Raw genomic sequence first — 13,842 nt, forward strand, 5'->3', positions numbered from 1 at the left:
ATTCATTCATTCATTCATTCATTCATTCATTCATTCATTCATTTAGTTAATTACTCCATAAATAAATAAATAGATAAATAAATGTGTTCATTCATTTATTGATTCATTCATTTCTTCATTTGCTCATTATTAATTTATTTGTTTACTCATTCATTTGGTTGTTTAGTTATTTATTAATTCGTTCTTTAAGTTGTTTGTTTACTCCATTCATTCATTAATTCATTCATTCATTCATTTTTCAAACATTAACTTGACAATGCTAAACCTCTACATCTTTGTCTAAATTGACACATTAAGTCATGTGAAGTCTTTCATTCTGTCGCTCCAGGATTGTTCCTAATAGTGTTTTTATCCTTTCTTCTGATTTCTGTGAGCCAAAAAGCTGCTGATCACTCTTAATGAATTAAATCAATCAATTAATCAATCAATTATTCAATCAATCAATCAATCAATCAATCAATTTATCAATCAATCATTCAATCAATTAATCAGTCAGTCAATCAATCAATCAATCAATCAATCAATCAATCAGACAATCAATCAATCAATCAACCAGTCATTCTGTTTGTTCATTCATTCATTCATTCATTCATTCATTCATTCATTCATTCATTCATTTTCTCAATCCTTTTATTAATTATTTCAACCAGTCATTCATTTTCTTCTCATTTACTCATTGATTTACTAATTTGTTTGTTCATTCATTTATTTACCTATGCTCATTTACTCATTCATTTGTTTACTTGTTCATTCATTCGTTCATTGATTTATTCATTTGTTTACTCAATTATTTAATAATTTGTTTACTAATTTATTCATTTATCATTTACTCCATTAATTTGTTTACTCATTCATTTGGTTGTTTAGTTATTAATTTGTTCTTTAAGTTTTTTGGATGCTCATTTGTTAATTTATTTGTCCATTCATTTGTTTTTTACCTTGACAATGCTAAATCTCTACATCTTAGTCTAAATTGACATATTAAGCCATGTGAAGTCTTTCATTCTGTCGCTCCAGGAATGTTCCTAATAGTGTTTGCTGTGTTTAATTATCCCTTCTTCTGATTTCTGTGAGCCAAAAATCTATTGTTCACTCATTAATTAATTAATTCATTCATGTTCTTTCAACCGTTATTCATTTAATTCTCATTTATTCATTGATTTGATAATTTGTTTGTTCATTCATTTATTTACTCATTTGTTTATTTACTCTTTCATTTGTTTACTTATTCATTCATTCATGTGTTATTTGATTTATTCACTCGTTTATTTACTTATTAATTTAATCATTTGTTTACTAATTTATTTTATTTCTAATTTATAACAATTTTATTGTTTACTCCATTTATTCATTTGTTTGTTTATTCATCCATCCATCCATCCATCCATCCATCATTCATTAATTTATTCATTCATTCATTTGCTTTTCAGACATTAACTTGTCAATTCTAAACCTCTACATGTCTAAAACGACACATGTAGGGCTCTATTTTGACGGTGCATGCGCAGAGCGCAACACACAGGGCGCAAATGCTTTCAGGGCGTGTCAGGACGCGTTTTTGCTAATTTAAGGATGGGAAATCTGCCTTGCGCTTCGGCGCATGGTCTAAAAGGGTTGAGTTTATTTTCTTAATGAGTTATAGGTGTGTTTTAAGAATAAACCAATTACAGTCTCATCTCCCATTCCCTTTAAGAGCCAGCTGCGTCACACCAAGAGCGCATTCACTATTTACAGGACGCAAAGTAAGTCTAAGTGGAGAAACTGAGCATTTCACAAGCAAACAGTTCACAGTTAACAGAAAACAGTTAAACAGAGCATCTACTGCGTGAGAATGAGAGATAATGGATCACTTTCACTTTCGCTCTTGGATAGGGAAACCTTTACGCACAGACATCAATTAGCCTATAAATAAATACTTTTGTTTGTTAAGCGCAAATATTCGTTTTAAAACTATTTCTAAATTCAGCTCTAATTTCCAGCAAACGAATAAATGAATAATAATTACAAAATGTGCTCAAAAACCTGAGTTATATCCTAAAACACATGCTGTGCCCCATATGGTCAAAAACCTGACAGGTGGACAAATCTAAGCTTGTTTTTAATAAAACAGATATAAACAAATAATATAATAAATAATACTGCTAATAATAATAACATTATACAAAAGCAAATTGTTATGAATGAACTGAAAAAGCCTCCCGAGATGAAGAAGACATAAAAGCAGTGGTTTTTCATATTTATGTAGGCTAGAAAATAATGTTTTGTAATATTTTAATACTTTATATTTATATTCTATATCTATTCTTATTATATCCTATATATATCCTTAATATTAAAATGTTTTCATATGTAAAGATATTTGCCTATTGCTCTCTTGTGTGTATTAATCAGTGTGTAAGCGAGGTGCAACTCTGCGCTGGAGTTTAGACCGGGTTTGTTTTGGTCTAATGAAAAATCTTCTATAGTTTCTCAAAATAGCAGCGCGCCAGCGGTCCGCCTCAGAACGCCTTACTTTTTAGACCAGAACGCCTATGGGCGCACATATGAGCGCTAATGCATTTGCTATTTAAAGAGTGTAGCGCAACACCTCAAAACCACTCTTGCGCCAAGCTGAAACTAGCAAAAGACTACTGCGCTACGCCTTGCGCCACACTGCACCGGGTGTATGATAGGACCCTAAAGCCGTGTAAAGTCATTCATTCTGTTGCTGCAGGATTGCTTCTAATAGTGTTTGCTGTGTTTTCTTCTGATTTCTGTGAGTGGAAAGGCTGCTGTTCTCTCAATGTGGCTCGTTCTCCTCCTCATCCCTTTAGAGTTTGCACTTTTAGTGAAGATTGATGGTTTCTGATCTTCATTCTCCATCTGGACTCTCTGTAAATCCGCACAGATGTCAGATTTCTCTGCTCTCCAAACCCCGAGCGCTCTGTTTTTAGTGGACTGAAGATCTGGCTTTCTGCAGTTCAGAGCTCGTGCTGATTCAAAAACAAAGCCGATTTATTTGTCTGTCACCTATCAGAGACTTCACACGCAGAGAAAAACTCAAACTAAAGTCTTCAGGAGAGTTTGTGTGAACTTGCATGATTAATTTTAGCTGAATGAAGGAAAATACACTGATTTATCGCACTTTATCATGAGCCAGTGCAGTTTAATTTTAACCACACAAACACTGGATTATTTTAGAGCAGTGATTTAATTGTTAGAACTGAGCGTTTACATATTGAAATAAACAAAGGATGATTTATATTAGTCAGAAACAGAGCAGAAGTGGCTTTAAAACAATAGTCCAAAGTTATTTATATTCATAATTAGTGCTGTCAGATTATGCACACACTTTAGTTCATTACAGATTGATCAATTGTAAATAGTTGTACAATCTGCTTTTCAGTCTGTTCTTATGCTCAACATTAATCATAATTTCTGACATATATTTAGCGCTTTTCTGGACACTCAAAGCTCTTTACACATTGGGGGGAATCTCCTCATACACCACCAGTGTGCAGCATCCACCTGGATGAACAGACAGAGAACAGTGGGCAAATTTGGCCAGGATGCCGGGGTTAAAGCTCTACTCTTTGTCGTGATTTTTAACGACCACAGAGAGGCAGGACCTCAGTTCAACGTCTCATCTGAAAGACGGCGCTCACTAAGCAGTATAGAGTGCCCTTCACTATACTGGGGTGTTAGGACCCACACAGAGTGGTTGAGCGCCCCCCGCTGGCCTCACTAACACCACTTCCAACAGCAACCTAGCTCTCCCATGTGGTCTCCCATCCAGGTACTGACCAGGCTCAGCCCTGCTTAGCTTCAGTAGGAGTGAGAGTTGCAGTGAGCTAGCTGCCAGCATTAGTTTTGATTATTTTGATCTTATTCATATCTGAAAATATTCCACATCAATCAATAAATCTAAATATTATATATTCAAATCTAATATGTAATATAGGGCAAGGCAGTGGCACAGTAGGTAGTGCTGTCACCTCACAGCAAGAAGGTCGCTGGGTCGCTGATTCAAACCTCGGCTCAGTTGCCGTTTCTGTGTGGAGTTTGCATGTTCTCCCTGCATTTGTGTGGGTTTCCTCCGGGTGCTCCGGTTTCCCCCACAGTCCAAACACATGCAGTACAGGTGAATTGGGTAAGCTAAATTGTCTGTAGTGTATGAGTGTGTGTGTGGATGTTTCCCAGAGATGGGTTGCAGCTGGAAGGGCATCGGCTGCGTAAAAACTTGCTGGATAAGTTGGCGGTTCATTCCGCTGTGGCGATCCCGGATTAATAAAGGAACTAAGCCAAAAAGAAAATGAATGAATGAATAATATGTAATGTAGCATAAAAATGTTAATGCAAAAGGTAAATAAAATTAAAATAATAGATTCACGTCTCCTAAATGAATGCACATGAAAGTAGTAATAACATACACACTACCGGTCAGAAGTTTTGCGGTCTGTATGATTTTTAAATGATTTAAAATAAGCTTCTCCTGCTCACCAAAACTGCATTTATTTAATCAAAAATACAGTAAAAATTGTAAAATTAGCAAATGTTATTGAACTGAAAAATTGTTGTTCAAAAGAAGTTTAAAATTTAACTTAATCATTTATTCCAGTGATTTCAAAGATGGATTTTTACAACCCAGGCTCTTTCTGAAAACTTAGTCCCGTGGACGTTTCTGGAGACTGTGAAATACATCCCAGGAGCTACGTATTTTTGCAGTTTTTGTTTTCGCAAATCCACGAGAGCCCACTGTGTGCGCTTTTTCATATCTCAAATGTCTCTTGCAAGTGCTGTTCGCGCCTGCGCTGTTCTCGCGTAAACACACAAGAGGCCGCTGTCGAGTGATCGTCTGTCAGACTGACTAAATGACTGACTGGGTGACCGGCCAATTGGCCGACCTAATCTCCTCCTCCTTCCCTAAACCCAACCAATTTTACAGATTGACTCGCCCACCCACTTACTTCCCTAAACCCAGCCGACGGTTTACAAGAGCCGTCCAGAAAAAGAAAAGCCCTCGTCTGATTTTTACCATGTTTTCAGATTTTACCACATTCTCACCCTGTTATGAACTCGCGCAGTAGGTAGTGCTGTCACCTCACAGCAATTAGGTCACTGGTTCGAGCCTCAGCTGGGTCAGTTGGCATTTCTGTGTGGAGTTTGCATGTTCTCCCTGTGTTCAAGTGGGTTTTCTCAGGGTGGTCTGGTTTCCCCCACAAGTCCAAAGATATGCGGTACAGGTGAATTGGGTTGGCTAAATTGGCCGTAGTCTATGAGTGTGAATGAGAGTGTATGGGTGTTCCCCAGTAATGGGTTGCAGCTGGAAGGGCATTCACTGTGAAAAACATATGCTGGATAAGTTGGCGGTACATTCTGCTGTGGGACCTCGGATTAATAAAGGATTAAGCTGAATTAAAAATGAATGAATGATTTTTACCAACAGTGTATTGGGTTAAATGTGTGTGTGTGTGTGTGTGTGTGTGTGTGTGTGTGTGTGTGTGTGTGTGTGTGTTTGTAAATATAGAACAATATGAATTTTTACCAACAGTGCAATTTCCTCCATATGGAACTTGCTGTAAGTTTGAGGTTAAACATTTCATGTCGATTAATTGTTGTATTGTAGAAGTGTGTTGTAATTGTAGACCTCAGCATGTAAACATCAAGTATGACACTTTGACAGCTCGAATGTGTGTATGATGTAAGAGCAGAACTGTGTTCAGCGTTATAAAACACTGAGGTCATCGCTCACATTTCTGTTATTAAAGTCATAAAGAATGAGTGTGTGTGTGTGTGTGTGTGTGTGTGTGTGTGTGTGTGTGTGTGTGTGTGTTTGGCTGCTGAATCGGTTAGAACTGGCTTGAGTTTTACTTTAAAACAATGAGTGTGTTTCTGAAAGAGATCTAATGTACCTGGAATGAGTGTATCTGTTAGATATCAGCATGCGTGCGCAATCATCTCTGTCACACACACACACACACACACACACACACACACACACACACACACACACACACACACTTCAAATGCTGCTTTGAGGCAAACACTACATCCACATTTCAATCTGTTTTCTTCCAAAACTTTACACTTTTATTCTGTCTATATTCTGATCACACACCAAAATTTACACTTTTATTCTGACGATAATCTGATCACACACACCAAACTTTACACTGTTGTTCTGTCTATAATCTGATCACACACACCAAACTTTACACTTTTATTCTGTCTATATTCTAATCACACACACCAAACTTTACACTTTTATTCTGTCTATAATCTGATCACACACACCAAACTTTACACTTTTATTCTGTCTATATTCAGATCACACACACCAAACTTTACACTTTTATTCTGTCTATATTCTAATCACACACCAAACGTTACACTTTTATTCTGTCTATATTATCATCACACACACCAAACTTTACACTGTTGTTCTGTCTATAATCTGATCACACACAACAAACTTTACACTTTTATTCTGTCTATATTCTGATCACACACACCAAACGTTACACTTTTATTCTGTCTATATTCTGATCACACACACCAAACTTTACACTTTTATTCTGTCTATATTCTGATCACACACACTAAACTTACACTTTTATTCTGTCGATAATCTGATCACACACCAAACTTTACACTTTTATTCTGTCTATATTCTGATCACACACACCAAACTTACACTTTTATTCTGTCGATAATCTGATCACACACCAAACTTTACACTTTTATTCTGTCTATATTCTGATCACACACACCAAACTTACACTTTTATTCTGTCGATAATCTGATCACACACCAAACTTTACACTTTGATTCTGTCTATATTCTGAACACACACACTAATCTTTACACTTTTATTCTGTCTATTCTGATCACACACCAAACTTTACACTATTATTCTGTCTATATTTTGATCACAGACACCAAACTTCACACTGTTATTCTGTCGATAATCTGATCACACACCAAACTTTACACTGTTGTTCTGTCTATAATCTGATCACACACCAAACGTTACACTTTTATTCTGTCTATATTCTGATCACACACACCAAACTTTACACTTTTATTCTGTCTATATTCTGATCACACACACCAAACTTTACACTTTTATTCTGTCTATATTCTGATCACACACACCAAACTTTACACTTTTATTCTGTCTATATTCTGAACACACAACAAACTTTACACTTTTATTCTGTCTATATTCTGATCACACACACCAAACTTTACACTTTTATTCTGTCTATATTCTGATCACACAACAAACTTTACACTTTTATTCTGTCTATATTCTGATCACACACACCAAACTTTACACTTTTATTCTGTCTATATTCTGATCACACAACAAACTTTACACTTTTATTCTGTCTATATTCTGATCACACACACCAAACTTTACACTTTTATTCCGTCTATATTCTGATCACACACACCAAACTTTACACTTTTATTCTGTCTATATTTTGATCACACACACCAAACTTTACACTTTTATTCTGTCTATATTTTGATCACACACACCAAACTTTACACTGTTAGTCTGTTTATATTCTGATCACACACACCAAACTTTACACTTTTATTCTGTCTATTCTGATCACACACACCAAACTTTACACTTTTATTCTGTCTATATTTTGATCACACACACCAAACTTTACACTGTTATTCTGTTTATATTCTGATCACACACACCAAACTTTACACTTCTATTCTGTCTATTCTGATCACACACACCAAACTTTACACTTTTATTCTGTCTATATTCTGATCACACACACCAAACTTTACACTTTTATTCTGTCTATATTCTGATCACACACACCAAACTTTACACTTTTATTCTGTCTATATTTTGATCACACACACCAAACTTTACACTGTTAGTCTGTTTATATTCTGATCACACACACCAAACTTTACACTTTTATTCTGTCTACTCTGATCACACACACCAAACTTTACACTTATATTCTGTCTATTCTGAACACACACACCAAACTTTACACTTTTATTCTGTCTATATTCTGATCACACAACAAACTTTACACTTTTATTCTGTCTATATTCTGATCACACACACCAAACTTTACACTTTTATTCTGTCTATATTATCATCACACACCAAACTTTACACTTTTATTCTGTCTATATTCTGATCACACAACAAACTTTACACTTTTATTCTGTCTATAATCTGATCACACACACTAAATTTACACTTTATTCTGTCAATAATCTGATCACACACACCAAACTTTACACTTTTATTATTAGGTGTGTGATCACACACCTATATTCTATATTCTCAGTCCCTTTATTCATCAGAGGTCGCCACAGCTGAACAAACTGCCAACTATTCCAGCAACCCACGCCAACACGGAGAGAACATGCAAACTCCTCGCAGAAAAGCCAACTGGCGTCTCAGCAACCTTCTTGCTTTGAGGCCACAGTGCTCACCACTAAGCCACCGTGCCGCCCTATTTTTAAGTTATTTTTTTTAACTAAGGTAGGGAAAACTCTTCATAAAATAGCCCTGTACATGTGCACACGGCCTCAGATGTTCTGTCTGTTTCTCTGTTCCTCTAATGGTAAACAGTGTTAATGGAGTTTCCTCTCCTTGATCTCTCACCCGTCTGTGTTTACTGACCGTCTGTTTTCTCCATCACTCTTCCCTATAGCAGTTGTTTCCGCAACACCTCTGGGTTTTGATGGTTACGTGTTTCTTTTTAAGGGTTTTTCCTCACCATTTGTGTGTGCTTTATAGCCTGTATGGGCCTGTGTGCAGGCTAAAATCAAAGGTCAAGGTTTAGCTGGTTAACTTCAGTGGTCTGGCATTCTGAGTTTAGTAACTAGAGCATAAACATCAAACCTAGATTAATTTTCTTTATTGAGGAACGTGATTAACGATGGCTTATGTTTAGGGATGTTTTATATCTTGGCAGCCATATCAATATCAGCTGATGAATGCCAGTTTTAATGGTTTTGTTATTGGTCCAACACTGACATACAGTTGATGTCAGGATTATTTGCCCTCCTGTGAATTCTTTTTCCAAATATTTCCCAAATGATGTTGAACAGATTCGGGAATTTCTCACAGTATTTCCTCTAATATTTGTTCTTCTGGAGAAAGTCTTATTTGTTTTATTTGGGCTAGAATAAAAGCAGTTTTTAATTGTTTTAAAGCCATTTTAAGGTCAATATCATTAGCCCCCTTCAGCAATATTAGTGTTGGATTGTCTACAGAACAAACCTCTGTTAAGCTGCGGTCACACCAGCGTTTGAGCATGCGGAATTCTGTAGTATGGCGCTGCAAAAAGGGGCGGGATTTAACAAGATAATTAGACATTTAAAAAAGCAAGCGATTGGTCCATATTTAAAATTTCTATTCAGAGAGGACATGTTTTGATCATCGATTGGTCTCACGCAATCAAGTGATGCGATTTCGCAGGTCAGAGTTCAACAAGCTTGAATTTTCCAACGCAGTGAAATGCGAAACATGTCGCTCAAGCTTGTGCTTCCGGTCTGACACATTTGTGTGCGCATGAATGGAGAGCGAGAGACTGATTCCTGTGACGCTCCTGGGACAGATGAGTCTTCGCTGAGTTCCAGCATTCTCCAGCCTCTGGTGCCTAGACTGCAGCTCTGCACAAGACGTTTGGCCAGAGGAGAAATGGTGGTGCCCAACTCAGCCTGGAACACATTTCTAAGTGGTCAGAAACTTGTATTAACTCATAAAAGAATAAAGTTACGTTCCAGCCAAGCACACCATTGTTTTTCTTGTAAAATTCCCAATAAGTTTGACGTGTCACATGACCCTCTTCCTATTGAAAAAAACAAAGTTGGATCCAAGATGGCCGACTTCAAAATGGCCACCATGGTCACCACCCATCTTGAAAAGTTTGCCCCCTCACATATACTAATGTGCCACAAACAGGACGTTAATATGACCAACCATTCTTATTTTATTAAGGTGTATCCATATAAATGGCCCACCCTGTATATCATAACATAATAACAGACTGCTAACATATTTTCTCTTTCATTATTTTTTTTCGTACTGCTGCTCAATGGTGTTGGATAATGAAGAACCGACAGGAACTAAACGGCTTGTGATGGCAGTAATGTTGACCAGAACAGGGGCCTTCTACAAATGACCACCTAAAGACACTGACATCATCATCATCATCATCATCATCATCAAAGGTGTTAACGTTCTTATAGACCTCATCTTCACCAGACTCAGGCAAACTCTGCTTTCCCCCTTGAGATGCTGTGGAGGATAGTAGCATCTCTGTGCAAGTCCAATATAAACTAAAGATAGCTGATGTTGTGCTGCATCTTCTTTTGTTTAAAAGTAACTGTGTAGTTACAAATACAGTTAAAATCTGTTTGCTAATTATACATACATGAACACATTAGTGCATTGAATGACTTTACATTTTTTTTTGTGAGCTAAATTAGGTTTTTGTGAACTAAGCATTGTATCAGTTGATATAATATGGTTATTTTCTGTAAACTTAAACAGTCCTATAAAACTTCCGTATTTTTACAGAAAATTCCTGGCAACCACTGCCGGTATTTTTCAGTAAATTTAACAGATTTTTTTAGCAGTGTAAATAAATTAATGCTAAATTATAAATCTTGTGTTGATTGAACTAAACAACATTACATTACCTTTATGTAACTAACTTACAGTTTTTCTTGTTTGCTTTGATGCGGCTGTCAACTGAAACTCCACATTTTCAAAACAGTTAACACACAGGCCTAAACAGCGGCACTCATGGTCAAAATGACACATTTTACTTACAAAAGGCACATACCGTGTCAAAACATTTAAAATATGCAACAAAAGCTCGTTTTACCTTCAAACAACACAACTTGCAAACAAGTATATGAGCTCTTTCAGTTAATCGTTACACAATGGACAACAAAATACAAAATACAGAACTCAGTGTGAATCAGTGCACCATTGCTTGTCAGTGTAGCCTATTGCCAATGCCATTGGCGTTGTTGTCTTTCTATTTGGGCTTCCAAATTTGCCTTTTTGCAAAGAATTGTATCCAGAATAAGACATGTTTTGATTAAACTTATATTGAATTCATGCCAATTTTTAAACTGTGGCTGAAAACTGAAATACCATTACAGTTTTTCTAGTTTGCTTTGACCTGGTTAAAGAAACTAGGTTCCTCTTCATTTTCATTATCACTATCCCAGCAGAGCAGAGGACCGGTCCTGCAAATGTGTAAACTCTTTCTCATTGGGTTGACACATTTTCCCCACCATTTTTCCAAACAGTTAACACAGATGTCATTCAAGCAGTCCAAACTCCATTGTTTTAGTTATGGTAACCAAACAGAATCCATCTATTCCTAACTATTAAAAACTACCAACATCAGTATGAGTTCACTGAAGCACTGGTTTGACACTCCTTCACACAAATCTTCAATTAGCCATCATTCTGCAAACCTTATATAAACGATGGAAGCTCTGTGTTGTTCTGTGCCAGCATTGATGGAGGAGGTCAATATGGCTATGTCCTATACTCCCAATAGATTTGACTGTATATTAGTTTACATGTGTTTTCTCTAATATTTACAGTATTTTATTACTTTTGTCTGTTTTTTTATATACAGTATTTCAGTTTTCAGCCACAGTTTGAAAAATGTCATGAATTCAATATATATTCAATCAAAGCACATCTTATTCTTGATCCAATTCTTTGCAAAAAGGCGAATTTGACAGCCCAAATAGAGACAACAAATGCCATTGGCTATAAGCTACAATGGCAAGCAATGGTGGTGCATTTTGAGTTCTGTATTTTGTATTTTGTTGTGCATTGTGTAATGATTAATTGAAAGAGCTCATATACCTGTTAGCAAGTTGTGTTGTTTGAAGGTAAAACGAGCTTTTGTTGCATATGTTAAATGTTTTGACACGATATGTGCCTTTTGCAAGCATAATGTGTCATTTTGACCATGAGTGCCGCTGTTTAGGCCTGTGTGTTAACTGTTCTGAAAATGTGGAGTTTCAGTTGACGACTGTATCAAAGCAATCAAGAAAAACTGTAAAAAAAGAAGAAAAAAGCAGAAAAAGTAATAAAATACTGTAAATATTAGAGAAAACACATGTAAACCAATATACAGTCAAATCTATTGGGAGTATAAGCCACTATTGACCTCCTCCATCCATGTTGACACAGAACACAGACCTTCCACCATTTACAGGCTGATTGCTAATTGAAGATTTGTGTGAAGGAGTGTCAAACCGGTGCTTCAGTGAACTCATACTGATCTTGGTAGTGTCTAATGGTAAGGAATAGATGGTTTCTGTTTGGTTACCATAACTAAAACAATGGAGTTTGGGCTGCTTGAATGACATCCGTGTTAACTGTTTTGAAAAATGGTGGGGAAAATGTGTCTACCCAATGAGAAAGGGTTTACACATTTGAAAGACCGGTCTTCTGCTCTGCTGGGATAGTGATAATGAAAATGAAGAGGAACCTAGTTTCTTTAACCAGGTCAAAGCAAACTAGAAAAACTGTAAATTCACTCAAATGAATATTCCTTCTTTAAGGTAACTTAACTCGGTTACGTGGAACCTGTTGACATAAAAAAGTTAATTAAAGCCAACATATCATTTTTTTGAGTGTACTCATACAGGTGCTTTATAAAATTCAGTTCATCATACTGTATATACAGTTGGGTGGCACGGTGGCTCAGTGGTGTCGCACTGTGGCTTCACAGCAAAAAGGTCTCTGGTTCGAGTCCCGGCTGAGTCAGTTGGTGTTTCTGTGTGGAGTTTGCATGTTCTCCCCATGTTGGTGTAGGTTTCCTCCGGGTGCTCCGGTTTCCCCCAAAGTCCATACACATGTGCTATAGGGGAACTGATGAACTACATTGCCCGTAGTGTGTGAGAATAAGTGTGAATGAGTGTTTTCCAGGACAGGGTTGTGACTGGAAGGGCATCCCCCATGTAAAACTTATACTGGAATAGTTGGAGGTTCATTTCACTGTGGTGACCCCTGATGAATAAGAGACTAAGCTGAAGGAAAACGAATGATTGATATATGATATATATTTGTAATGAAATATAAGAGTTGTGTGCTCGTGTCTCTGATGAATGAAGCTCAGAGTAACTGTGTTGTGAAATGATTGTGGATCTGGAGTTTCAGGCCACTGGGAGTGTGTAAATGGAGAACTCCAGATATTCTAGACCTTGTGTGTGTGTGTGTGTGTGTGTTTTCTGAATGAAATATTGAACACTTAAGGCTCAGTGATGATTGAGTGACACACTTACTGTGACAGAGATGTACAGGCTCCCTAAACATGATCCATTTCCTGTCCAGAGCCATTCACAAACACATACAGCAGAGCACAGAGCACTCACTATTGACCTTATTCTCCGCAGACGAGCGGGCGCTGCCATTTGAATCTTTTTGGCACGAGACTTCCGGTCTCATTCACTTCCATTCATTTTTAGACATTAAAAACTGCTCGTTTCGCTGTTTGATGTTGCAAACTGATATTTCCTTGTTGTATTATTCTACTTGGTCTGTATAGTCATGCAAACATTTGTTTGTAGAGCAAGTAGTTTGACCGTTTTTTGCCGTTTATTATTCCTTGTCATTTCTCCCATAGGCTACTGAAACGGAAGTTCTAAGACAATCGCGAAAACAGGCGCACTTCCGCATTTTAGAATAAGGTCAATACTCTTACTAAACTCACTATACACACACAGAAACTTAGGCCCCGTTTACACTAGTGTGTTTTAGTTTTAAAACGGCGTTTTAGAATGAAAACGATCCACATCCACACTAGCGTTTCACCCAGCGTTTCT

General features: G+C 36.8%; 1 long non-coding RNA gene across 1 annotated transcript in view; it reads left to right on the top strand.

Moving 5' to 3' along the window:
• Positions 1-10,642, top strand: part of LOC147842485 (uncharacterized) — a 32,467-nt gene extending 21,825 nt beyond the window's left edge. Inside the window, exon 5 of the long non-coding RNA XR_015500124.1 lies at positions 10,093-10,642. This is a non-coding gene — a long non-coding RNA (uncharacterized LOC147842485). The remainder of the gene's footprint in view (positions 1-10,092) is intronic.
• The last annotated feature ends 3,200 nt before the right edge of the window (positions 10,643-13,842 follow it).

Source organism: Danio rerio, chromosome 9 (genome assembly GCF_052040795.2).
Source record: "Danio rerio strain M-AB ecotype USA chromosome 9, GRCz13ab, whole genome shotgun sequence".
Taxonomy (NCBI): domain Eukaryota; kingdom Metazoa; phylum Chordata; class Actinopteri; order Cypriniformes; family Danionidae; genus Danio; species Danio rerio.